General features: G+C 38.1%; 3 long non-coding RNA genes across 4 annotated transcripts in view; 2 read left to right on the top strand and 1 right to left on the bottom strand.

Annotated features, from left to right (window-relative positions):
* The window catches only part of LOC128803634 (uncharacterized), a 34326-nt gene extending 18234 nt beyond the window's left edge, over positions 1-16092 (bottom strand). Inside the window, exons 1-2 of the long non-coding RNA XR_008435785.1 lie at positions 15915-16092; positions 6691-6821 (exon numbers count right to left, since the gene is read on the bottom strand). This is a non-coding gene — a long non-coding RNA (uncharacterized LOC128803634). The remainder of the gene's footprint in view (positions 1-6690; positions 6822-15914) is intronic.
* Positions 1-25402, top strand: part of LOC128803635 (uncharacterized) — a 217797-nt gene that overhangs the window by 110077 nt on the left and 82318 nt on the right. The gene's annotated exons all lie outside the window — the stretch shown is intronic.
* LOC128803636 (uncharacterized) lies at positions 20342-23984 on the top strand. Its single transcript, XR_008435788.1, has 2 exons — positions 20342-20426; positions 21012-23984. It is a non-coding gene; the product is annotated as an uncharacterized LOC128803636 (long non-coding RNA).

Below are 25402 nucleotides of genomic sequence, written 5' to 3'. Positions count from 1 at the left end.
CAGCATTTTGAGAAATTCAACATATTCATAATTTCCAGTAGAATAAATATGATGCACCTTTAAGTGATACACATCCATGAATAAGACATTGCAATTACATTCATCAAGTGTTAGGGAATAGTTGGAAAAACAGGCTAATACACAATCTTACAGAAGTCCCTCCTCTTCCATGATAACCTCTCTGAAGACTTTATGGGCATTTGTACTCAGGAAATCATTCAGATTTGCTTTGAAAGCAAAGGTCCTTGCATCTTTCTCCATTCATATACCTCTATTTAATAATTTTCCACAGACAGCTTCTAACAAACAGGATGTACCTTCTAAAAAAAGGGTGTCACAGCCACCTAGGACTGTGACATCCTTTTGTGACATGATACCCATGGTGAAAAGCAGGAGCTCAGGACAATTTAGAAGTTTGTCCAAGTTTGTGCTAGATGTCATTGCCAGCATTGGGATCAAGGGATGAGCCCTCTGGTGTGCCAAAATGATGACTAGTCCAAAACACATATTTATGAAAGTCCTTTCTGGGCAGTACATTAAAGGCCTAGTGCTTGTGTTCTGTGTTAAACAGCACCATCTCACAGTTTGAAGTCTATGTATCACGTTGGAATGTGTTTTCTCTATCAGTGTGATGTTTTCACATTGTGTTTTATAATGTAGTAATTACACAGCTTGCCCCACAGTTCTTCTTGAAATTAATGCATCTCTTGTATTTAATAATAACACACATTTAATAAGACTATTTCATTGTCATAAATATTAAAAGCTACATAATATATGCACATATAAAGACTGCAGTAATGAAGGTGTTTAAAATAAACAACACTAACTGAAATTCAAGTTCTGAAGCTCAGTGGATCCTGAAAGCAAAAGTAGCTGTACAAATAAAGCTAAAATTGCCTTTGTTGATCTTCATTGTCTAAGTGGAAAGGAATACGGCATATGAACAAGGAGGGGGAACAGTGATGGGAAGTCCAAACTTTTCTCTTTAAATAATCTGCAGCATGGACTTCCCATTAAGGAAGCTGAAGAGATGCCCTTGCCCACAGCATTTAACTTCACCTGTTCCGTATCCTCTGTGACCTGACCCTTTTTCTATGGAAAGGACCACTAGACCTGCCAGACATGGCCCTAAGAGTTCAAGGTCCATCTTGGGAAGAGCTCTGCTGTGGAGGGAAGCAAGAAAATGGCCATTAGGCCGTTTTCCAGGCAAACCCTGAGGTTGCAGGGACTCCGAGTGTGTCAGGCACAGCTGGACAAATCCCAGCCACCCTGGCTGGAGCTTATGGGCAGCTGAGCATTTCCTGCTCAGACCTAGGCAGTCTCAAAGAGACAACTGAATTATATGAGGACATGCAGAGCAGCCCAGGATAAAGGAGGCTCAAAATTGGATTAAATCAATTTTACTTCCACTTGCCACAAGGTGTGAACGGTATGTTCTGCACCTTAGGAACAAGAAGTTTAAAGTATTTATGTGAGCATTGTTCTTTTAACTCTTTCAAGGATGTGGTAAAAAACCCCGCGTAATCTCAAATTGCAATATTTGGATAGGAATTTTAAGAATCCCACAACTGTGGGGATAATGTTTGACACTTGAGGGGGAAAGGGTTTAGCTATAAAATTCTCAGTTCAAGATTATAAAGCTAGTTGAAGTACAGAAAGGTTAAGATCAAAAAGTGCCTAGGAGTGTGGATTTTTATTCTGATTTGAATGACTTTGCTTGTTATATTTGGATGCTAATATAATTAAAAGGTCTTAATCTCCCTGTCTTGTGAAAGTGACAATACCTCTCCCTTCTTGCATTAAAGAAATATACTTCTTGGAATAATGTGATAAAGTTTATAAGCATTTCTTATTTATATGTGGCCACGTTTTAGTTTCTCTATTAACAAAGAATAAAGACCCTTCAGTACTGAAGAACTGAATAGTACTGTGACAAGTTTTCAGAAAGCTGTTACAGATTAATCTAGTGAAGTATATTTCTGCACAATAGAAAGAAATAGAGACTAGGAATTAGAGGAGGCTCTATTTAAAGTAAGATGCTGAAATGCTAATATCATAGTTACCAGGTCTTTTTTTGGAAAAGATATTAATTCCTCACTATTCTATTAGCTCTTTTATTTGTACCTTTTCTTTTTTAAACCAATTATTAGGAAAAAAAAGGAAAAATTAATCAGTCAACATAATATTTGGACTTCAAAAATTTTCTCCACAGGAGCAGCTGTTAAGGAAGTTAAGTAGTCACTGGGGGATAGGAAAATCCTCATCATGGAGTGAAAATGGCTGGATGACAAAGTCTAGAGTAAAAATATATAGTTGTCCTCCACTGTGACTGAAAGATTAAGTGGGCTGCTCCACTGCTTCAAGTTATGATGTTTGTTATTTAATACATGGAAATAATGGAAAGAGAGTTAGGCAATGAGATGACAGCACCTGCAAATGTCACAATTAGCTGGGTTACTCAAATCCAAAACACACTATGTGGGGAACTTCAAAAGGGAACCCTGAGATCTACAGCAGTGGATGACAGGATGTCAAACAAAATTCAACAGTATGAAAGCTAGCAGGCACTGAAAGAAGTAATTTGAACTATTTATGACCTCTCTTGGGTTCTAAATTAATTTAAAAATACCAGAAAAAGAAATCAAGTCATTGTGGACAACTCAATAAAACCTGTGATGTCTCTTAAAGTTTCATCAGCTTCTCCTGTCCCCTTATAATTTCTCCAAATAAAAGGATCCCCTCACAACAAAACAAGAATCAATGGCAATATGACCCTGTCTATGCAATAAACTACATCCAGTATGGCTGATAGTATATAATGCAGCATCTTGTCTTATTCTGACTGCTGTGATAGAGAAGAAATAAGCAACAGAGGAAGAAAATAATCTATTTCTTAATGAATATGTTGTGTCTCTTTCTAACATAGAATGAGCAAAGATTTGGCAAAAGTGAAGAGACACAAATTTTATCTCTGCAAAATAACATATTTTTTTCATTAAATAAGTAACTAAATGCTAGTCTATGCAAGAAAGTTCCAAACCTGTAGGTGCATACATTTGGGAAAGCAATTTAAATGTGTAAAGTCAAACTGAGATTAAAGTGCTTCTAGTATCAATTATTACAGGGTGCTGAGCATCCCATAGAGACTCTTCTTTCTCAGAAATCCAGAGAGGGGAGGTGTCAGTGAAGGTCTTGATTGAGCCCTTCTGTCTTGCTGTTCCCTCTGTGAGGCAAGATTTACCCTGGATTTGCCACTGTTGAGAGAGCTGAGGGATTTCTCAGGACAGTCCTTGTTCCTTGCTTATATTTTAGTTATTACTTAGCACAGCTAAGGTTTATAGAGTTATCCCTGTAATTAACCTGACTGCGTCCTCTGCATCTGCTGGGCTACATGTGTCTCTCTCCAGCCCAAAGGTAAGGGCAAGAGTAAATCTCATATGCTATAAAAAATAACTACACAGTTATACAAGAACCGTGCCAGTGTTGCCATGGACAGTCACACACCCACAGCAGGGATCTTTACACAGTGTACCTCCAAGTAGAACACGTGGGAGGAGAGGAAGGAAAAAGTAAAATGAGCATCCTCTTTTTTTTTAGTTTTATGTACAGAACTGATTAAAATAGATTTCAAGGAGAAAAGTTCATTGTACAGTTGTTCAAACAACTGTGCTTTTAAAAATATTTGGAAATGAGAGGATTTACAGAAATCCATTAAAAGGTGCTCATTAAGGTGATTCATTCTGCTGATGGAACTTCTAGTGCCAAAGATTTCACAGGGGCAGAGGCAGGAGGTCGGATGCTGTCCAGGGAAATGGTTGAGTCCCTGTTCCTGGAGGCGTTTACACAACATGGAGATGTGGCACTGAAGGACATGGTTTAATGGTGGACTTGGCAGTGCTGGGTTAATGGTTGGGCCTGGTGATCTTAAAGGTCTTTTACAACCTGAATGATTCTCTGATGCTATGATTCTATCCTCTTTCACTAAACTGGTTTGAGCTGAGTATGAGCTGAGCATGCTGATGTATATCTACTTTTCAGTGTAAAGAAAAGGTCCATATTTTACCTATGGTTTCAATGCTGTCTCATATTTTGCCAGGTTGTTCCATACCACAATTGCAGCAAAGAATCTCAGTAAAACCCCAGATCAAAGAAATTAATTGAAGTATTTTCACAGTTACCCTTAACTCCAAGGCAAATCCATGCACCACTCTATTCTTTGTCTTCTTTTCTGTTTTCTGGTAGTTTTGTCATGTCTTATGTTCTTTTACATACTTGAAAATTCCTCTAAATTACTAAATATTTTTCAATATCAAAAGGTTTCATCATTCTTTTGTCATTGAATAGTCCTCTTAATCTGTAATTACTTCCTGTTCTCTTCTACAGTCCACAATATTTTCATATTCTCATAAAAACCTCAATTCTGTGGAAGGGCAGGTTGCAGAATTCTCACTGTCATGTTCCTGTTGTGATCTTCTTTCAGTCCCTACCAAGGCAGATGAAACCTTGAACTGCTGCCATGTTCTGAGGTGCCTCCTCTCTACTGATTCTCACCACTGATGTCACTCTTTGACTTCCTTATTTTTATATGAAAACCCATAAGAACTAAAGCTAAAAGTGATCCATGTTGCTTTGTGAGCCGGTGAAGGATTAGTCCCTGCTCGTGTTTGGTGTAAGCTAGTTTTGTACATGTTAGCCATTATCTTGAAGTAGTGTTTCATTGTGAAAAAGAATTCCTTCTTACACAACTGAAAATTTTTATTTCTATCTCACTTCTACATTGGACTCTTTATGGAAAAACTCTGTACTTTTTCTGTGGAGATATTGCCCGAAAAATACCTGTAGGCTGTTGTGCAAGCGCTTAAAATATTGGTTTAAAATGAAGCATCTCTCTTGACAGTTCTTCTCCAGACTGTGTTGGCCTGATAAAATAAAATCTTTTTTTTTTTTCTTTTTTTTCCTTTTTTTTTTTAAATCCCTCCACATTATCAAAATGTTTTTGATAACAGGATGGCAAGAATGGGAGGAGCTAATACAAATTCATTTGACTGGTACATTTCATTTTAGGCTAATTTTGGCTGTACCCTTGTAGCAAATGGTAAATGAGAAAATATTCTCCTACACTGTTTGCATATAGGTTACATCAGTGGAGAAAATTCATATAGGAAAAATGTGTAGTGCAAGCTTGTTGTTCAGTGCCAATTTGGGTAAATTCTGACTGTAGTCCTGAAGCAGAGGAGTCAGACAACCTTAATGAATTACATGACTAGGTTTATACAGAAAAACCTTTTACTTGAGATCCCTTTGCTTGAGAACCCCTTACTTGATTTTGAAGTGAAAAGGTGGTCTGTGAAAGAAACATTATTGCTCCCTCAAGTTTATTTTAATCCTTTGGGTAATAAGCTGAAGTGTTACATCAGTTCTGTGGATTTCACTCCCACACCTAACAACATCAAATTTGAAACTCTTACAAATCAAAAGAAAAACCTTATTTTCAGGTTAGACAATGAGTCAAATCAATTTTGTCTCTTAAGAGCAGAATATAATCTGGAGGAACTTAAGAGTGAGGGGAGTCCATGGCTCACAATCATGAGCACTAGTAATCATACCAAGAGTCCAAATGAATGAATGGGGACTGTCATTTGATACTTTTTCATTTGGGTTGGGTTTTTTCCTTCAAATGGATGTTGGTTTCAAAGGAATGCAATATAATTTATTTTTCTTTTCCTAAAAATGATAGAAAAATATTAATAAATTAGATTAATAATGAACAGAATATTTTTGGTGTGTCTTTACCCAAAAAGTCTGGGAATCGAAGAGTATGAGTCCTAAGACAGTTTTAGAAGCAGTTTTCCCTGTGAATAAAGGGAAACTGTGTGCTGATGTAGTGTAATTTGCTGCACATTTATTGAGGTGTGAATGCCTGGTATTTAAAATTAAAAGCTGCTGCTATGAGTTCACTAGCTAAAGTAGTGACAGGAGCGAAGAAGAAAATTTTAAACAGCTGAAATCTGCAAGAATTGCTGGAGAGGTAGAAGCTATAAACCTGTCCTCATGTATTGTTTGCTTCATGCTTTCTGATGCTCCTCACTGAATAATGAAAATGTCTGCTGACTTTTTTGCTGAATTCTAAGAATAAAGCAAGTGTAAAGGCAGGCTGAAAAAATACTGTGCTTCAACTTGCTTTTGAAGAACTCTAATATTATCAAGGCTTAAGAGCACCATTTTCCTATCAAAAAAGACTACATGGCACTTCTCTTGCAGGTGGATTTAGGAAAGCAGCCTGCCACTTTTGCATTGCAATGAACCACTTCATAAATCTAGGGACTTAGATATTTGGCTAAATTACAGTTTTTTGTTTTCAGCCCATGAAGGCTGCAGTTACCTAACTAAAATACACAGAAAATTTTGGTAATTAATTTTTCAAGTAACTATGCTTATGGTGTCTGTACCCTGTCCAGAGGTATGATGTTTCTGTCTAATAAAGGAAACTTATAAGAACTCCGACTATAAGGTTCTCAATTGTTGGCTCAAGGCTTTACGACGAACTTCTATGCCTCAGAAATGTAACATATATTTACTTAGCATCCTCTACATTTTATTAGTGGAGTAGCTCTCTTTAAACTTGTCAGCTGTGTATTTGATGACATGTGGGGCACAATAGCTTTTAACTATGTTTATCAGACTCACCTAGAGACAGTATCTTCAAAGTGGCTTTCTGAACTTTCCAGATGTAGTTGAAATGTGTGATCTTGTCATTAGGAGTTTATTTATAACTTTTCTTACTTTGTAAAGCTCCCAAGATAGATTCCAAGGGATCCCTGGATAGAGAGAAAAAAATAAAAAAAACCAAATAATTAAACACAATTTCTCTTGGTTAGCTGTTGTTGTTGAATTTTGTTGGCTTTGCTTCTTTGTCATCTGGGTAGCTGCACTCAGCAGACTCCAGAGTCTGACTGTATGAAGCAGTTCCCATTTTGGTAACAAGAGATTGCTTGCACCAGAGAGCTGATGTTCAAAGGCAGTGCAGTTACCACTGCTCAGGCTGAACAGAGTGTGGAATTTGACCTTTATGAAAGAATTGCAAAGAGGCTTTGAAATCCCTGTAATGGTATCCACGGAAAACAGAGAGGAGCTGGGAACAGGGAAGTTTTAGTGGGTTTTGGAGAACAGCATGCTATCCCCCTCCCTGTCCTATGTACCCTCTGCCACCCTTCAGTTCCTGAAAAAATGTGACTGCAAAATTCTGTGATATTTCATTTTTCTCACTTGGAGTCTTTCTTAATAATATACAAACCTGTTCCTTTTCCTTATAGTCACCTCACAGTCTTTTGTTAGAAGGATCATCTGTGCTTGTCTGATTCAAAGGAAGACCTTTGGCATCTATTTATATGCAGTGTTGAAGACAGGATGCTGAGCGAGAAGGCTCTTGGATTTAACCCATTATGGCCATCTTTATGCTACATAAGGGATTGAGAGTTACATTCCTCCTATTGCTGGTTATCCTGCAGACATCTCTTCTGCTAGCATGGAAGCATGTCTTTTCAAAGTGTAGCACAGCTTCCCTCTCTTCGTGGAGAAAACTGGTGTATTAAGAAGGATTTTCTCAATGTCCTTGTGTTGCTATCCCAAACTGCAGTTTTGGGTCCTGGGAAGGCAAGACTTTGTACAGATGGATTTCACAAGGGAAACTGTGCCTTTCAACCTGCCATTGCAACCTAATAATCAAAAATGAAGCAAATGTAGAAAAGATACCTGTATTTTCTGATGCCTACATCTCCCTAGGATTATACTCAAGGACATATTCTTTTGAGGATATGCAAATGAAGTCTTTTGAGCCAACATTATGGGTCAAATTTACTTGATTACAAAAGTAGTTATGTTTTGGGGGCTATTTGAAGTGTAAATGAGCATGGACATGGGAAGTTTCTTTTCTGTCTGTGCAATCATTCTTTAAGCTGCCTGGTAGCACAGGTTGCTGGTCTCTTCCAGCCAGCTGGTGGGTTCCCAGGCAGAGTCTGTCACATGCTTACGTCACATGGAATCCCCGTGCACTTGCAAATGCTCTGATCCCTGGAGAGGCATGGGCCTTTGGGGGCTGAAATGCTGTCGTTGTGCTGAGATGTTCTGCTTAGGAATTCAGGGCACAACGTAAACCTAGCTGTGGATCATGCCATTCCACCTCTTTTTTTTTTTTTTCCCCCTCCTTTTCATAAGTCCTGGATGTGATATGTTTCCCAATGATATGTTTCATCTTATGTTGTTGCTCTCAAATTGCACGTGTGAGAACACAGCATCTCAGAAAAGATTTACAAATACGGGTGCGGTGACTGATGGCACTTTATTTGTGAAGGAAAAGGCATATGTTTGCCTTGTGGTGTGTGGATCAAAATCCAGTGAAAAGAGAACTGACTTCATCAGTAATAGGCGTGTTATTTACCCCTTCCCCTCTCCCCACTAAAATAAAAGACAGGAAAATGCTGAATGCTACGTGGAGATAACATACAATTTATTGATTCTCTCTGTATGCTTTATGGCTATAATGGACTTTATGAAAACCCTAAGCCTGTCCATTTTATCTTTTTAAATAATTGACTGTGAACACTGTTATAAACTGGGTAAGTGGAATGAGATACATGCAAGGAGAAGACTGTACAAGTAATTATATGTATATGGTACATTTCAGCCTGTTTTGGCAAAGTTCAAATACACTTCTTCATAGTGTCTGAAAATTAGAGATCTAATTTTTGGCTCAAGTCTGTTGTCACAACTACCCTTAGCTCTACTGTAATTTACATTTCAAGTGTACTGGAATCTCTGAGCACCGCCTCTGTGTGTTGTATGATTACTGTTAATACTTGATTTCACAGTTATTTACAGCCTTGATGTATTGCTTGACTGTTGCTAATATCTCATTTACTATTCTGACCACCCTGAACAGCCTTTCTACATGATACTTCCTGGAGTGTCTAGTCTTTTATCCCCTAGCTGTAACTTCTAATTTCTCTCTGGCTGTAAAAGAGTCTCATATCTTTGCATCAGAAAGTATTTTTACTTTTGTGTTGCAGAGCTCAACACAGATACCAGGGAGCATAGCAACACTACCTCATAGTCAGAACTTGGGGACCTTTAGTGTCCTAAGGAGGTGACTTGGAGAAGCCCAGGTTCATATAGCTCCTGGTTCCAACTAGAAGGTCACGTATATTCTGCCTGAGTTCAGGTTGCCACTGAAAGAACTCCATCCTCTTGCTAGTGGCATTCATTTCCCCTTGGCTTTTTGTGCTGGCATATGATTGTTAAATGAGCCAGATGAAGGATTGATCCTTCTGCAAACTGATCTTGTATTTCTTCTGATTTACTTTTTGGGACAGGTCCCTAATCTGCTTTAGGATACAGCTGTGAGAGGCAAGTGTCAGCACAAACAAGGTGGAGGAACAAATGACCCAGCTCAGGAGGGAAAGCAGATAGGACCACCACTTCAGGCAGATGTTCTGATTTATGCTACAGGTTTTGGTCTGCACACTCACTGGGAATTGGCAAATGGGAATTGCTGCATTGCATGGGAGCAGGAGTCTGCCAGAAAAGTGATTGTCGACATCACTCACCTTCAAATGGCAGCAGGTTCTGTCCCCCCATTAGTTCCTATTGACAAGCTCTGTCTTTAACACAGGAGATGTATGTGAAGTCTGGCACTCCAGGCTTTGTAAGCTGTTCATCCCTGCTGCAAGCACCCAGTGGTACAGGTTACATAAAGTTCTCTCCACAATTTAAATTGGCATAAGTGAATGCCTTATAGAAGATAAGCATAATTATCCAAACCCTTAAGTAGCAGCGCTCATAACATTTGCCAAACAAAAATGCAGATAATTGGAATATCTGGCTTAGCACATTCTGAATTTGGCCTTTGGGATCTCAAAAGCTCTGATTCGGTCTTCCTGGTTTGGTGAGTTGGATTTCCACTTGGGAGATTCTTTCAGCAGATCTTAGGTTTTAAACCAGATAGATATTGACATCTCCTTGGGATCTGCCATGGGAGTTATATTCCTAGATAAATCAGAATACTATCTGTACTGCCAGCTGCAATGTGAGAGAGTTAAGAGAAGTCTTTTAAGTAGCCAAAGGCAGCTAACAAAAATAGGTAACACCTCCCTCCAGGTTATTTTACTTTTCCTAGACTGTCACAGGCCTCTGAAGGGTGTATTTCAGATTGTGGCTTAAAGTTACCCAAATCTAACTTACCTGTACCCTAGGCAGGCAGGCAGAAAACAGGCAATGTCACATCATGGACCATAGATGATGTCTGAACTGAATAATAAATCTTGATAGAGATTTATTTTCCATTTGCCTATTGAGTAAAATAGTTTTGGCAAGACAGACTCTGAACTACAGAGGCTGCTGCTGGTGAAACAAAAGAAATGGGTGGCAAATTAAGTTTATGCTGTTAAATTGGTATGATGATTTTGGCAAAGTTGATCATGGCAAGCCCTGCAGAGCCTCACTCACTGGGCACTGATGGCTTCTGTTCTGACAAAATTCACTTCCTTTTGTGACACTTACATTGGTTATCAAGCAAAAACTCAGCCACAGTTACAGGCAAATACACATTAGGAACTGAAGTGAGAAAGCTTTCCAGAAACATGGTAATTAACTGAAAACTAGATACTTTTAATTTTAGAGTGTTTATGTGAATCTATACATGTTAGTGGACAGAAATGCATGTCTAAATACTCTGAAGTTTGCCCTGGAGTGATGTGGTAATTACCTGGTTATGAGTCGTGCACGTTAATTTCTGCAGGTGATATATCTGGTTTATCTGGCTTTTAAAGATATTATATTTTCCTTCTTTATTTTTTTTTAAATGCTCCTATTTTCACAACAGAGCACAGACAGCATTCCTATAATTATGAGTGCAGGCAAGAGTTGACAAGGAGAAGCAAGAGCTGAAAGTGAGGTAGCTTCTCAGTTAATCTGAGGAGAGATAACTGGCAATAACATGAAGAAGTGCAGAGATGTGTCCAGAGAGGCAAGCAGAAAGGATACTTTTATCAGCATTGTTTCAAAGCAGCTATTACAGTAAGTACTAAAAGAGGAAAAGAAGCAATTACAGTAGTGAAGCGTAACTGAATTTTGAAATGCCTTTTAATAATGTGCAGGACAGGAACTACATCTTTACCTGAGCAACTGGGGAATGATCTGGATGTGTCTAGATTACCTGCTTTCAATAGAAGCACAAATACAGAGAAAAAATTTAGTTGAATTTGTAATTGAGAGCATGTGCTTATGAATTTCTAAATAAGACCTATCATCAGAACTTTCAATGTTTCAAATGTTTTTGATAGTGGGGCCTGGGCTAGGTACAAGCCCCTTCCATTGTCAATGTGTTTGAGTGCTTGTTTTGTCTGAAAACTAATCAAAGATACAGATTATATGAGCCTTTAATATTCATTGTTATTTACCTCTGAAAGATTCTGCTGGTTTGCTTTGTGATTGCTTTTGTAAAAGAAATGCTGCATTGTAATCAATTTGCTGTGTGCAGTTTAAAATGTCAGGGACATTTCTGTTATTTAACCTGCAGACTCCTGCAGAATGGGATGAGGCAGAGTTTTTGAAGTAAGGCTATTTTAAGGACTAACTTCTAAGAGATTTCAGGTTCTGCATATCCAAGTACAGTATATCCTTTCTTATTGTTTGTTTTCTTTTTAATTTAAAGTCAAGATGCCTTTCAGGCAGCAGCTTAGATGCATTGAGTTACTTCTTTTCTTCACTACACTTCTCTTTGTCTGGTCATTCTTTTAAAAGTGATAAATACACACACTATTGACTCTGATCACTTTTGAGTATTGACATTGCTTGAAAATTCATGGGAAATACTAAATATTTCTTTGTTATCAAAATACATATTTGAGTGTAGAATTCAATTAAAATGTCATAATCAAAAATAGTAAAAAAGCAAACTGCTCTATGCGGTAATTTAAAGAAAAAACCTTTAAAATGGAACTCTGTGGAGCTTTTGTAGATACATAGGCCTCTCTTCACTGTTGGTTGAGTTTATTTAAAGAGCTTTTCTAGTCACCTTTGAACCTAAATGATTTCTCCAGATGTACAAGAAGTGAACAATGTAAAAATCTTGCTGCTTCAGCAGAACAGGATCCAGCTGGCAGGGAACTGGATCTGCAAGTCATTGGTTACAGCTGTGTTTCGATTTATGTGATGGTTGAAAAAATAAATTACTGGATTAAATGGCTAGAAAGAGGACTCTTTGTTTAGCCCTTGTGTGGGGACTGAAAGTGTTTATGGTGCTGTTTTCTTCAGAGCCTTTGCAAAGTTAGCTGGACAAATAGACTTATTCAAAACTTGTCTGAAATGTTGTGCATTCAGCTTTATTTCTTTACAGAAGAAACTGTATGTTTTTGTATAATGCTGTCAGCCAGCAACCATTCTTAAGGTCTCTTGGCCTTTGAAAGTGGCAGTAGCATTTTAGCAATGTCTTGTAGGCACTGCAGTTTATCACTGGAAGGCAGTTTCCTTTCGTTAAAGGTTTTCAAATGCACTTCTTGGCATGCACACAAATACATGTAGGGACTCTGTCAAACTCATAACTTTTTAATGGGTTTAATATTTCAGCTTTGTATACCGCTTACTTTTTGCTCTACATAATAGTGCTGATGTAATTGTAAATTGGGTGCACAATAATTTACAGAGCAGGCACAATGAAATCCGAAACTAATGCCAATTGTTTGGGTTATTGCATATCTTATTTTAATGTTCTAACTATGGTGATTATGTCTTATTATCTGATATCCTGATTCTGCAAAGATTTGCATGCTTAATTTTACTGAACATTTTCACTTTGCTTGATAGGACTGAGTGGTGCATAGAGCCCATCACAGATTTGTTACCTATTTTGATAAGAAATGTGTCGGGTTTTTTAAATCTTTATACGATTAGGGTCCTTCAAAATCTCACAAACTGCCTTTTCTACTGCAGATAGCTTGGATTGGAGGAGCTGAGATGTAACATCTTCCAGTGAAGTCCCCACTCCATTGCAGTCACTAAGCACTTTGCCACTGGCTTCTCTTAGGATACAATTTCACTTTTAAAAGTGTATTTTAATGCCTTTACTTATAACCAATATCCCAAGAGCCACAAATGATTTTTCTTAAGTAAACTGTTGCTAGTAGTGCTAATGAAGTGATATGCTACCAAAGGTGAACAAAAGATTTGATATTAGACCAATAGGAGTTTTGAAGGCTTCTTGCCGGAGCTATGGAGAGCAAAATAATTAGCACAGAACTTTCAGTCATGGCACACAATGAGCTTATAGTGAATTTTTTAAAGATTTAGCTGGATTTCAGCATAATAGTTTTAAAAGCCAGGAGCTTTTCAGCACTTATATCTGTTTATTCAACAATATTTCCTAGTAATTATTTTAGACTGACCATTAGTTTCCCTTTACAGTCATAAAGCAGTCCGTAGCTGTAGCCGAGTATCAGTTACATCCTATTTATTAAAACATTTCTAAAACAGTGCATACATGTGGAAAATTATGGTTGTGATTAGATCATAATTGTTGTTCTGTCAAGATCTAATTACTTTTTTAAAAACAGTTTGCACAAATTGTTTTCAAAAGATTGCCTTTTTAAGATCCTACAAAGCACTGACCAAGAAGAGCTAAATACCAGAACAGGAGTTCCAAGGCAAAAGCGAAATCAAACAAGTTGGCCAAGTTCCATCATAAGCCACCCTCAGAAATACCAGAGAGAGGCTTAAAATATTTTAAATAGAATATTTCCCCTCCCCCCTTTTCTTTTATTGTTGTCCCCGAGCAGCATTATTACATTAAGAGCCATGCGACAGAAAGTCGTGGTGATGCAGAATAAATAACCATAATGTATCAAAAGCAGACAAAGGTGTGATTGATCTGTCTGGAATTGGCAGACTCTTTCGCTGTGTCAGGCTGTTTCTTTGATCAATGAAGGTATAGCCTCTGACCTTTAAAAAAAATCAATGAGATTGATTGAAAGGAGAGAGAGAACTATGAGAATGCCGGATAGCTTTAACCTTCACTGTCTAGAAAATTTAAAATATTCTGGTTTTGCAGGCATTGAACCTATTTTGTATTTTCTTCTTAAAATGCTTTTCTTTTCCCCAGACTGCTTTTGAAACCTCTAAAAACAACGTTGCAGAAAGGTTGTGTCTGAATGTTTCTCACAAATGTTTATCTTCAGATTGCATTGTTAAGAAAATAGGAGTGTTTTATCCTACAGCAGAATTCTGTACATTCTTGTAGTGTTTGCAGCATGTACCAAATACCTTTAATTTCCTTTTACAAACTCTGTCTTTTATGCGGCAAATATACACCTCAGAGTCAGTGCTCAGAGAAATGGTTCAGCTCATTTCAGAAACATTATCCACCTGAATAAAAGGACTTGTATTGCCCTATTTCAGGATCAGGCCCACTGGTGATTGCAACAATAGTGTGTAACCAGCATGGAGGGGTGACTTCTGGGAATAGACAGCATATTTTGGTGATCTAGTTCTGTGTAATATTGTGTTTTTATCAATTATATGTGTGTGTGTGTCTGTGTGTGTGTGTGCAGGTATAGCTACAGGACAGGGAACAGTAAAAATGTCATACTGGAAAATTTACGAAGCGGGATTTTTAAAATAGTGCTTGGCATTTTACATCTTTCTTATTGAACAGACTACAAATGCAGACCTGGCAGTTTAGGCAAAACCAGGTTCTGAACACTTGGAATTTCATTTTAGTACTGGGCCCTTCCTTTCTTCACATTCTGCTGATGCTGTATTAAGTAGTAACACAAAGCAATTAGTGAAGTAAGTATAAAAAGTATTCATAAATAGAAAAGTTAATTCATTCATTACTTCATGCTCTCACAGCTCAAGGAAACATAGGTCAAAAAAGTATACACATCACAGTGGTTTGTTTTCACAAATAACTACTTTTTTAATTGAAAATGTTGGCAAAATCAAGGTCTATTGAATAGAATTCACACAAAAAGTAATTCAAACTGCAATAATTTCTGCTGTCATATGTCTGTGTTTTAATAAAGGGCAGGTAAATTGACAAGTCAGCAAGGAGATGGTATAATAGCATTTCTTGAGTAAGATGGAGCTTGCGCAGGAAGAGAAGAGTATTGCTGTTTCTCTGTAATTTTATTTCTGTGATTTCCTTTCTGTAATAGATTGTGTAGGTTATATATATTTTCAATACTTTATGATCAGGTGGGAATTACAGCTAAGTTAAAAAAGGAACTCTTACTAAATTACGAGATCTGGACATAGCATTTCTAAATAAGAAAATAGACGGGTAGATTTTTTTTTTTTAATGGCAAATCTGGGACTAGATAGCTGTGGGAATTTTCTGAAGTCTTTATCCCCTTGCTGTTAATCAGTAAGGTGAGAAAGTGTTAGGGATAATCATACAGAACTATGCTGTAGGTCATTCCAACTAGGCACAAGTCATTCTAACAGTGTTACTCTTCTAAGTCATTTAAATGATACATTAAGAGAATAGTTTTTTATGAATATCCTTTCCATGTGCACTGTGATGAAGAAACTTTTGCTTCTAGAAAAAGAAAAGGGATGAGTGTGCTATGTCTCAGTTCGAGCACACTGAGGATATGAAGATGAGAGCTGTAAAATCAGAATAACATTTGATATTAGTGCATTTCTCTCTTCCCTTTAGATACGTTCTGATTTTGCTCCAATGGTATCTAATTCTTCTCATCACATTCTCTTAACATTACTATCTGTTATTCCAGAGAGTCCTTATCTGTCACAGAAAGTTTGTGTTAATATTGCAAATCACCTCACTCTCGCTGTTTAAGAAACAAAAGGCTCGTCCTGTATTTGAGCAGGTTCTGATATCTGACATGCATGTCCAGTCTCACCTCTCCTCCCTCTTCATCCAGAAGTAATAGTCCAGAAAACGTCTTCTTTTTTCTTCTCTCTCTCTTTTTATTTTTTTTTTAATTTTTAATTTTTTGGGTGCTTTCAGCAATGGCTGCTCCCCTTTCTGTTCCTCACAGACACAAACTGCATCTTTCCAGTGTGGATGTGCATGCTGTCCCCTTGTGGATGATGCTCACAGTCTGAGCTGCTGCCTGCAGAACTGAGCAATGCCCTTCAGCCAGTTTAAGGTGGTGTCTGGTGCAGTGCATTCATTTAGCATGACTAAAGGACAAAATTAAGGTTCTTTTTGTTTCTCATCCCCCTGCCAGCTACAGCTTTCCCAGAAAAGAGGCAAAGCTGAGGTCATTTTTTTTCCATCTGTGAGGGGTCAGTGACTGCAACCAAGCTGTTCCTGGCTGAGGTATAAGCCTGTTAAAAAGCACCTATGCTAGCAGCTGAATCATTTTTGGGACGAATTTTTTATATTTCTACTAATGAAAACAGCGGGTCATTAAATCCAGCAGTCCATCTCCAATTATAACCTGTTATGGATAGCATGGAGCCCTGCCCAGACTGACCCCCAACCTCAGCCTTTTGCCTCTGCCGTGAGATCTCTGTTTGCTACCCTGTCCCATACCCACTGCTAGCATCTCTAGGAGCACAAATTCCTCCCCAAAATACCATTACCACAGCAAATTCTGCTATTTGGTATTCTCAATGCTGCCTGGACTGGGGCTGTGCATTCAGTCTGTCCAGATGAGAAGCAAATCTATGGTTAAAAAAGGTGTGGTTCTGCTTGGAAACAGAGGCAGTGTGTACAGGCAGTGATGTAAGTGTAAATGTGCCAGGGTTTTCTTTCGCTATTATTATTTAAGTCTAACAGAATAACTCAGACTTAAGAGACCTGAATTCTGGATGCCTGCTACCTGGATTCTCTCTTTCCTCATGAGAAATTTAGAGATAGATATGTAAGAATTGCTGGAACATTTTTTTTTTAAAAGCTCTTAGATCTTTTCCTGCACAGGAATAAAAAAAAAAAAAAAAAAAAAAAAAAAAAAAAAAAAAAAAAAAGTTTAATGGTTGACATTTAATCTTCATACAGTAAATAACAATTACAGGCAAGAATTTAAAGTAGTTCTGCTCATAGTCAAGCCTGATGGTTCTTTTCTCCTTGCATTGCACGAGGATTTGCTGTACTGTGGATGCAAAATGTAAATGATGGGCAATTCTGTGAAATTCAGACATGCACACAAAACTGTCTTTCCAACTTTTTCACACTTACTTTCAAACTGAAAATGGATTTTCCTGGTGGTTGATTAACCAGAAATGAGTTGTTTCTAACTAGGTTGAGGGGAGGAGGGTTCTGTAATATTGGATTAGTGAAAGGAGTGAACAGCTTCAGTTTAATTCAACTAGTCTTCTATTTTTAATCTCCAAGGAAACAGCTGAGTTGAATGTTAATTAAACAGCAGTCTTTGATCCACCCAGCCACTCCCGGAGGCATAATAATAATATATAAGTGCACAGCAGCACATATATAATAGGTACACTTAAAGGAGCGCATCTAATCTCACCATATTCACATTTAAAACATTTCTTGCTGACCCACTCTGATATTATTTTAAACAGAGAAAGGAAAAAGGAGGAGAAAATGCTAAGCTAAACTTTGATGGTCTAAAGGTAGGGCAGCAGAGCAAGCATGAGTTCCTATTATGAGGATGTATAAGGGTTAATGATTAGAAGAGTGGAATCAGGAAAGACCTTAAGCCCAGATCTATGACAGTGGTAATTGAGCTGATTGATTACGACATCTCGTTTCAGACGACTATTGATTTAATCTAGTCTGCAGTCCCATTGGCCCCAGAGGTGCTCCCGAGTGAGGCTCAGCACTTGAACCTGGGTACTCTTCCCTACTCACTGTCTGGATATAAATTTCCAGAATCTGCAACCATTTATAATTTTCACTCATCTTCATCCTTTTATTCAGAAGCCTCTAATTTCATCAGGGTAATGTTTTTAACCATTGAGGGAAGAGGCACAGGGAAAATGAAGTGGTGCAGACTGAAAAGGGTGGGATTTTTTTTTTTTTAAAAAGGCAAGGCAGAGAGCTGGGGCTCTGTGGCCAGTATTTGCATCTGTTGTCTCTGATTCGCAGAGCTAGCAAAGGCTGCTTTTGGAGGCAGTCCACAAAGCTGGGCTATCAGTAGGCAGTTTGCTGTACGCACACGTTCAATTATTAAAATAGTAGACGTTTTTTTCTTTCTGATAGCCATAGTGAGGTCATGACATTAATTTATCCAGGGTATTGTGGGTAACTATACAGAAAAAAAGCATAAAGGGCACAGATGCTGGAGCAGCAAAAAAATGGATGGGTCTGAGCAAAAGGAGATTAAGAGGCGATGACCAATCTAATGTACGTATAGCAGTAAGAAGCCGGCATCCGTCACAGACTGTTGATGGCAATAAGTATTTTAAGCCATGCTGTGCATGTGGTAATTTTTTTTTTTATATATATATACCTCAGTAACTGCTAAGCTGAATGCTGTAATCCTGTATTTTTTCAGTTTCCCAAATCTGATTTTGGTCTTGTTTTTGTTGTCTCATGCTTGGCGTTCTTCGCTCGCTCTCTGTACGTGGGTGTGTGTCTGTCTCCGTCTCTCCCCTTCTCTGAGATTACAAACTTAACTGTTTCCTAATTGTCTACTTTCCTCCATCCTTTTCCTAAGAAATTAATCACCATCACCACGACTGGTCCCAAGTGCGCACTAACTGGGCTTAGGGAGTGTACCTGGTGTTTTGGCTTCCTTCCTTTACTTTGGGGCTGTGTGGTATTTTCTTTTGGACCTTTCCTGCAAGTGGATGCCCTTCCCATTCACTGTTGCTGCCGTAAGGTTGCCAAAAGGCTACCTGAGCCGGGACTGCAGCGCTGCATCCTGGGACCTGCCCGCCCGGCTACGCTGAGGGCTTCCACAGCACCAGGCAGCTCTGAGAATTGGCTGGTGAATTGCGTATCACCTGTCCCCCCCCTCTGGTAAATAATTTCTATACCGCGAATCACAGTGGTGTGGTATTGTCTGGAAAAGTAATTCCCAAATACTGTTGGCGTAAAAAAGGGAAAAGCCGAAAGACTGTCAACACCGTAAGCCATTAAAGTCCCTTGCCTTAAGAACAAAGGAACAAGGTAAAAATGCACACAATGATTATGCTCTGTGGATTTTCATAGCCTGTCAGAAAATTTGTGCCTGTGTTTCAATTATCAGCCTTTGTGCTTTGTTTTGTGTTGTATATTTTCTATACGCGTCTTCAGTTTCTGTGTGTGTGTATTTGGTGTATGTGTATGTGTTCAGACTTCTCTACCAAAATGGAGCAAATATCATACAGAAAAATACACAAGTGGGGCTCAAACATGCATTTTCAGTACTCAGTGTGGTGGTGCGGGTGTATTGCCATTGTTCTCTTGCAGTGCTCCCTTTGATACAAGCAGTTTCTATTTTTTTATTTTATTCTAACTAAGAAGTCTAAAATAAAAGAAAAGAAAAAGAGGGGGGAAAAATTGCTTAGTCCAGTTAAATGCCAATTGAAGCCCAGAAACTCACGATTTCAGCACAGTGAATGGTGATTCAGACCCTGGCAGGGTTTTGGCTATGAGACAATTCCTACTTATAAAGAGTACAATGAAGGGGGGAGGAAGATAGCATTAATTTTGAGGAAGATTAATATTAGTCTTTTAATGTTCATTATTTTCTGAAGAAATGAATCCTTGTAGCTTTTGGGAGCTAGTGTGTCCTTCCCACTGGTATTTATTCGAGCAAAGGAAAAAATGAAAAAGGCGTAGAATAAACTCCTAAGACTGTTCAAGAATTACTGGCATTATTTCTCTCTACATCACGTGTGAGCCTGGGTTGCCTGCTATTCCTGAGGCAGAGGATAGAGGATGAAAGTCTGTGTGTCAGAGCCTGTTTTCACAACTGCATTTGGAGATCTGTCTTATTGATTAGGAAAAAAAGGGGGTGGGAATAGGAGTGTGAGGTGAGGGGAGGACCGACTGACTACTGGCTTATTGCAGCTCAAGACATTTTCTTCCGGAAAGATGTCAAACAACTGAGACACAGCAACAGAGGAAGTAGAAAGGTGGAAAAATAAGAAGAGGGACCCTTTGGAAGAAATGAAGGCATTCCTTATGAGAGCCTTGAGGTTTTTTTGGTTTTTTTTCTTCTAACATCTGACCCACAAGGGCTAGAGTGACAGCGTCATGCAAATGCTGCAGTCCAGCAGGTCTGAGAGAGGGTGGATGCTAGAGAGTGAGTTAATGTTAATGATGAGTGCAGTGAAAATACCAGCCGATACCACCCCCTCCACACACAACTGCTCTGAGTCAGCATCCGCTGCTGTGCCGTGCCTTTCTGTGCGTGTGTGTGTGTGTGTGTGCGCATGTGTGTGTGTGTGCGTGTGTGTGCTGTGACCGTGTGTGTGCATGGAAGGTAAAGCCAGTCAGTCAGTGAGAAGCAAAGGTACGTTCGAGAGCAACTAAAATCTGACTGATTTCCATCTTCAGAGCATCAGATGTATTCCCTAAAGAGGATGGGTCTATGCGATGGGGGTGGTATAATTATGTTAATGTCATATTTATAGAGGGGAGAGATTTTTCATTCTAATTATTGATTTGAAAGCTGTGGTCAAAATTGTTTGTTAAATCATGATCAGCTTTAAAAAAAGAAATTGAATGAAATCTAGGGACTGCTATACATATATATCTCTCTCATATATATATATATTTTTTGTTTCATTTAACTATTTTGTGTCTGAGGCATAACTGATTGAATGGTGCACAGTGACAAAGAAACGGCTCTTATATAATGTTGCATTATATCATCAGCTGAAATAATATTGTAAATAATCCAAAATGTTCTGAAATCTGAAGTGTCAGTCTGAAGGGGAGGGTGAAGGGCAGGGGTGGGGGTGGGGGGCACTGGCAAATCTTTTCTTCGGCAGAGCACTCTGTACAGCTTTCTTGTAAATGGATGGTTCACCTGTTCGACCAGCAGAGATTCTAATTCTTCCCCCCCTCTTCTCTTTTTTTTTTTTCCTTTTTAAAGCTGAACGGCTTCCTGAAGAGCTCTGAGTTTTCTATGCCAGATTCTGCTCCAGTGGCTAGGACCTTTATGGCTGCTGTTTCTTTTGCTCTGGGATCTGATGGAGGAAAAAAAAAAAAGCCACGATGGATCCTGTCCCTAAAGTAGAAATTTTCTTTTTCATTCTGCAAACAAGGCTAAAGATCGGAGGAGAATGAATGCAAAAGTAATTCAGGATTGTGGCTGTGCCATTAAAAGTGTTCGGCTTCAGAACAAAACTACCTGGGAAATCCGAGCAATTCTTCTTACTGTATCGACAGTATTTGAAAGTTATGTGTGCTTTGAGTAATCTGGTTCAAGTGACAACAGTCTCTGCATGTCAGTGTTTTCTTCAGCTTATGGAGTGAAGGCTAGTTTTGCCATTGGAAAGGAAGAAGCTTTTTCTTGCAGTCTGTAGAAGGATTAAATGTTGAACGTGGGGAAGAGGCAAAAAGTGAACACACGCCCAAAGGTTATCCTTGAATCGTGAATGGGTTTAAAGTACTCTATAACCCAGGGCCCACCTGAACAGTAGGACTAAAAGTATACTGGGAAAGTATTTCCATTAGAACCCCTTAACAAGCATTTAATCCTTCTTTCAGGCATTAAGGAAATAGAATAAAATTGTTACTGTACAAATCTGCTGGAAACAGATTTTAACCTGTTTGTAGATGCTTCCCTCTGATGCATTATAGTAGCATAGCTACTTGTGAGACAAGGCAGTGAAGATTTTTATCCTGTGTTCTTTGTTTTTTCTTTTCAAAAGTTAAGGACCATACTCTCAGAAAAGTCTGTTCAGTCAGCTGATACATTGTTTGAATGTATGTATGTGTCTTGCCTGCTTATTTGATCTTTTCTGCCCCCTACTTGAAACTGTGGTTTGTTTATTTGGGGGGAAGGAGGTGGTGTTGATTTGGGGGAGGGATTGGTTTTAGGGTTTCTTTTGGGTTTAGGTTTTTTTTTCTATTTAACAATAGCAGTGAAAGTTTTGGTGACAGCGATTATGACTACTAAACAATTGAGTTTATTGGAAGACGAATTCTTCTGGATCATATCGGACTTTTCCTAGTCCCTGAGACCCTAACTTGTGAGGTTTTTTAGCAACAATCACAAGTCAGGCTCTTGGGACCTAGGCGGAGGGGAACCAGCAGCTTTGGACTGTGTTTGTTTCTCTGCAGAATTTAGAGAACCAAAGGAGCTTTCCTTGCCTGGAAGGGTAAAAAGGAAAATATACCTATTTTAAATGTTAAGCATCAGAAGTGTTCCTAAAAAAAAAAGAAAAAAAAAAAAAAAAATCCAAACTACTGTTACTCATTGTACAGCATTAGGATGTTACATATTTATATGTTTAGAAAACTGGACTTGATGTCATGTAACATTTAGAACTATAATTTAACCTGAATGTTAGTTTGCACATAAAAACTTCCCCCAAACAACAAAAACAACAAAACCCCCACTCAAAACAGATAATAAAATATATAAAAGACTTCCAACCATAATATTAATACTATTATTATTATTATTGTAGACAATTCTGATAAATAATTACCATAAAGTATATATTCATCCTTAGTGTTACAGCATTAATTGACTTTTAAAACATAAAGCATAAACACTGATGTGTGAGGCCTAGAAAGCATTCATTCTATTGTTTGAATAATGATTTCAGTCTACAGGGAAACTGTTGCTTAGCTTTTCCTGTAACATGGAACAAAGAGTATTTTGTACTTAGTTGCCATCCTTTTTCTTTGTCTAAGTGAGAACACACTTGTCACAATTTGTCACTCTTGTGACAAATTTGTCATTTAAAATAGTCTCTCATTTAATTTACGTTTTAATCTGAAAGAGAATATTGGTTTAAAAATCATACTACAGCATTAACATCCCTTTGCACTCAGAAACATATTTCTTGTTCAATTTAAAGTGAACTCACAATACTCTAAGCACCAGACTCAACTTATAACTTCTCAATCACTTATATTTTTTATCCCTCTGAAAGAAAACCAGTGTGAGCCATAGCTTGTCCCTCATGTGTTAAGTTCTTCACTGACTTTGCATGACATTCTCAAGTACATGGGTTATCCTGCACTGCTTATTTGTCTCAAACATCTGATCTAAAACACATCATCTGATTTCTATTTCTTAATATTTTATAGGTGAGTTAGTTCTGAGTCATTTTTCTCTGTTTCCTGTGTCTAACCAAGATGCTGCAGGACTTTGTTGATACATCAGACTTCACTGAAACAAAGGCTTCACACAGATCAGGCATCTAAACTATTTGTTCATTTCAAAAGTGGTATTTTGGCTGCAGTATATTTTTTCCACTTGTGTGGGAGGAATTGTGTTTTATTGTAAGCATCAACACTATTGTTAAAATAAATTGTTCTTATCTGTTAGTATAATACTTTTTCTTCTTGTCTTGTTTTCTTAAGAGACAGAAACTATGCTCAGTACATAGTTTTCAAGTTGCTCAAGATATAATTAGTCTTTAAATAGTCATAAAAAATATTGCCTTAGCAATTACAATGATGATACAGTTCCTGTAAATATGTAATTCGTTTCTTTGTAAACTGTCAATCCCACATGCTAAGAACACCCAAAAGAGCTACTTGCAAAAATTTAGATACAGAGGTAATGTTTTTAACTCAGATGTGATATTCAATGTTGACTTCTGTTTAGGCAATATTGGAAAAGTAAATCTGAATGTGTATAGGAAAGACAAATGCACCCAGGTAGGTGCTACACTCGTGAAGCACTTTGTTAGGAATTTACACATATTCTGTAGCAGTTTTCAATACCGAAAACAGGTTATTTAAGATACTGATCAGGTGAACACATATTCTGTTCATTCAAGCTGTATAATGAGATAAAGCTATATTGTGTGTTGCTATATACATCTCAAAATACAATTTAAATTACACATAGTATTTATCGAAATAAAAGTCCTTGTAGATTTAATCAGCTGTACAATGCACCAATCTATTCTTATGAAAGATTGTCATTGCATTTATTTCTTGATCAGCAAAATTTTCTTGAATGAGGATAGCTCACATTCAGTGCTCTGAATTAATTTTGCATTTAACACTGTATGTACGATGAAGGTGAAACTGTGGTGTGAAACGTTTTGTCTCTGTCAGTCTGAAGATTTCAACTATGCTCTGCCCTGCATTGAGAGTGAGAAGAAAATGAGTCATTAGAAACCTCTGCCTGGCGTATTTGGTGCTCCAGCAGAAGTCGTGAATACGCAGTCCTGCCTCTGCATTACTGCTTGAACTGGGATGACTCCAGTGGCTCTGCTCTGCCCATCATACTCACTGCTGCCCCTTGCCATAGTGATGGGAAAGTTGGTGCACTGCCTGCCTCTTTTCCCGCTCCCTCTTCTTCCCCGGTCTCAGCACAGCCAGCCCAACCTCAGGTACACAGGTAGGGCAGAGGTGGGTGGAGGGGAGGGAGAAGCAGGGTCTTCACTCAGGCAGAATTTCCACCAAGATCAGCAACATGTTTCTGTGTCCTGGAACTGTGTGACACCGCCTACAGAGACCATGCAGGAAGCAGTCCCATTTACCCAATGAAAGTATATGAAAGCTGTCTCTATTAGCACAAATAAATAGAAAGCATAATCTTCAGTATGCTATGCTTAGATATATCTGCAGAATTTTGATACATTTCTATATATAGGAATCATATATTTCTATACAACTTGATGTTGGTTCAGTGCAAAATGCATCTAAATGCTCTTTAATAAGTGATTTCAGAGTAATCAGCTTGTGCTACAACAAAAACAAAAAACAAAAACACAAGCTCTTGCAAAGGGGGAGGAAGAGAGAGAGAGGGAGAGTGAAAAAGATGTGTGGTGCATACAAAAAAGGACTGATATTAACAATTCGATGGGTTCCTAGTTGGTAGAGCAGACTGAGCCAGACGCATACATTAGCGGCTGTCTGCTGCTGATGGGAGCCTGCTCAATGCGGTGGAAATGAAGGATCACCTAGGCTCTGACACCAGCTTATTTGTACATTTTAATTTTAAAAAGGAAAATCACTGTTTTACATAAACATCTTAACCCCTACATGATTTTTTTTTCTTTTTTCCTCCCTCATATTGTTTGCTAATTTACTGTCAACTTAAAGTGCTGTTTATCTATAGCCCAACAAAACATCAGTCAAAAAATAGAGGGAAGTATTAGCTTCTCTTTTGTCTGCCATGTACAATTGAGTTATTATTATGATAATTGTCTATTTTAATTTTTAGTCTTCATGGGAGATGCAACAATTTTCTGGAGCTTCATTTTTGAGGCATTTTAAGTTTCAGCAATATACCATTTCATCTTTCAGGCAAACAATGCAAAAAAAAGAAAAAAAATCTCATAGCTCAAG

Source organism: Vidua macroura, chromosome 2, assembly GCF_024509145.1.
Source record: "Vidua macroura isolate BioBank_ID:100142 chromosome 2, ASM2450914v1, whole genome shotgun sequence".
In the NCBI taxonomy this organism is placed as follows: Eukaryota; Metazoa; Chordata; class Aves; order Passeriformes; family Viduidae; genus Vidua; species Vidua macroura.
This window is presented reverse-complemented; position numbering and strand designations above follow the sequence as displayed.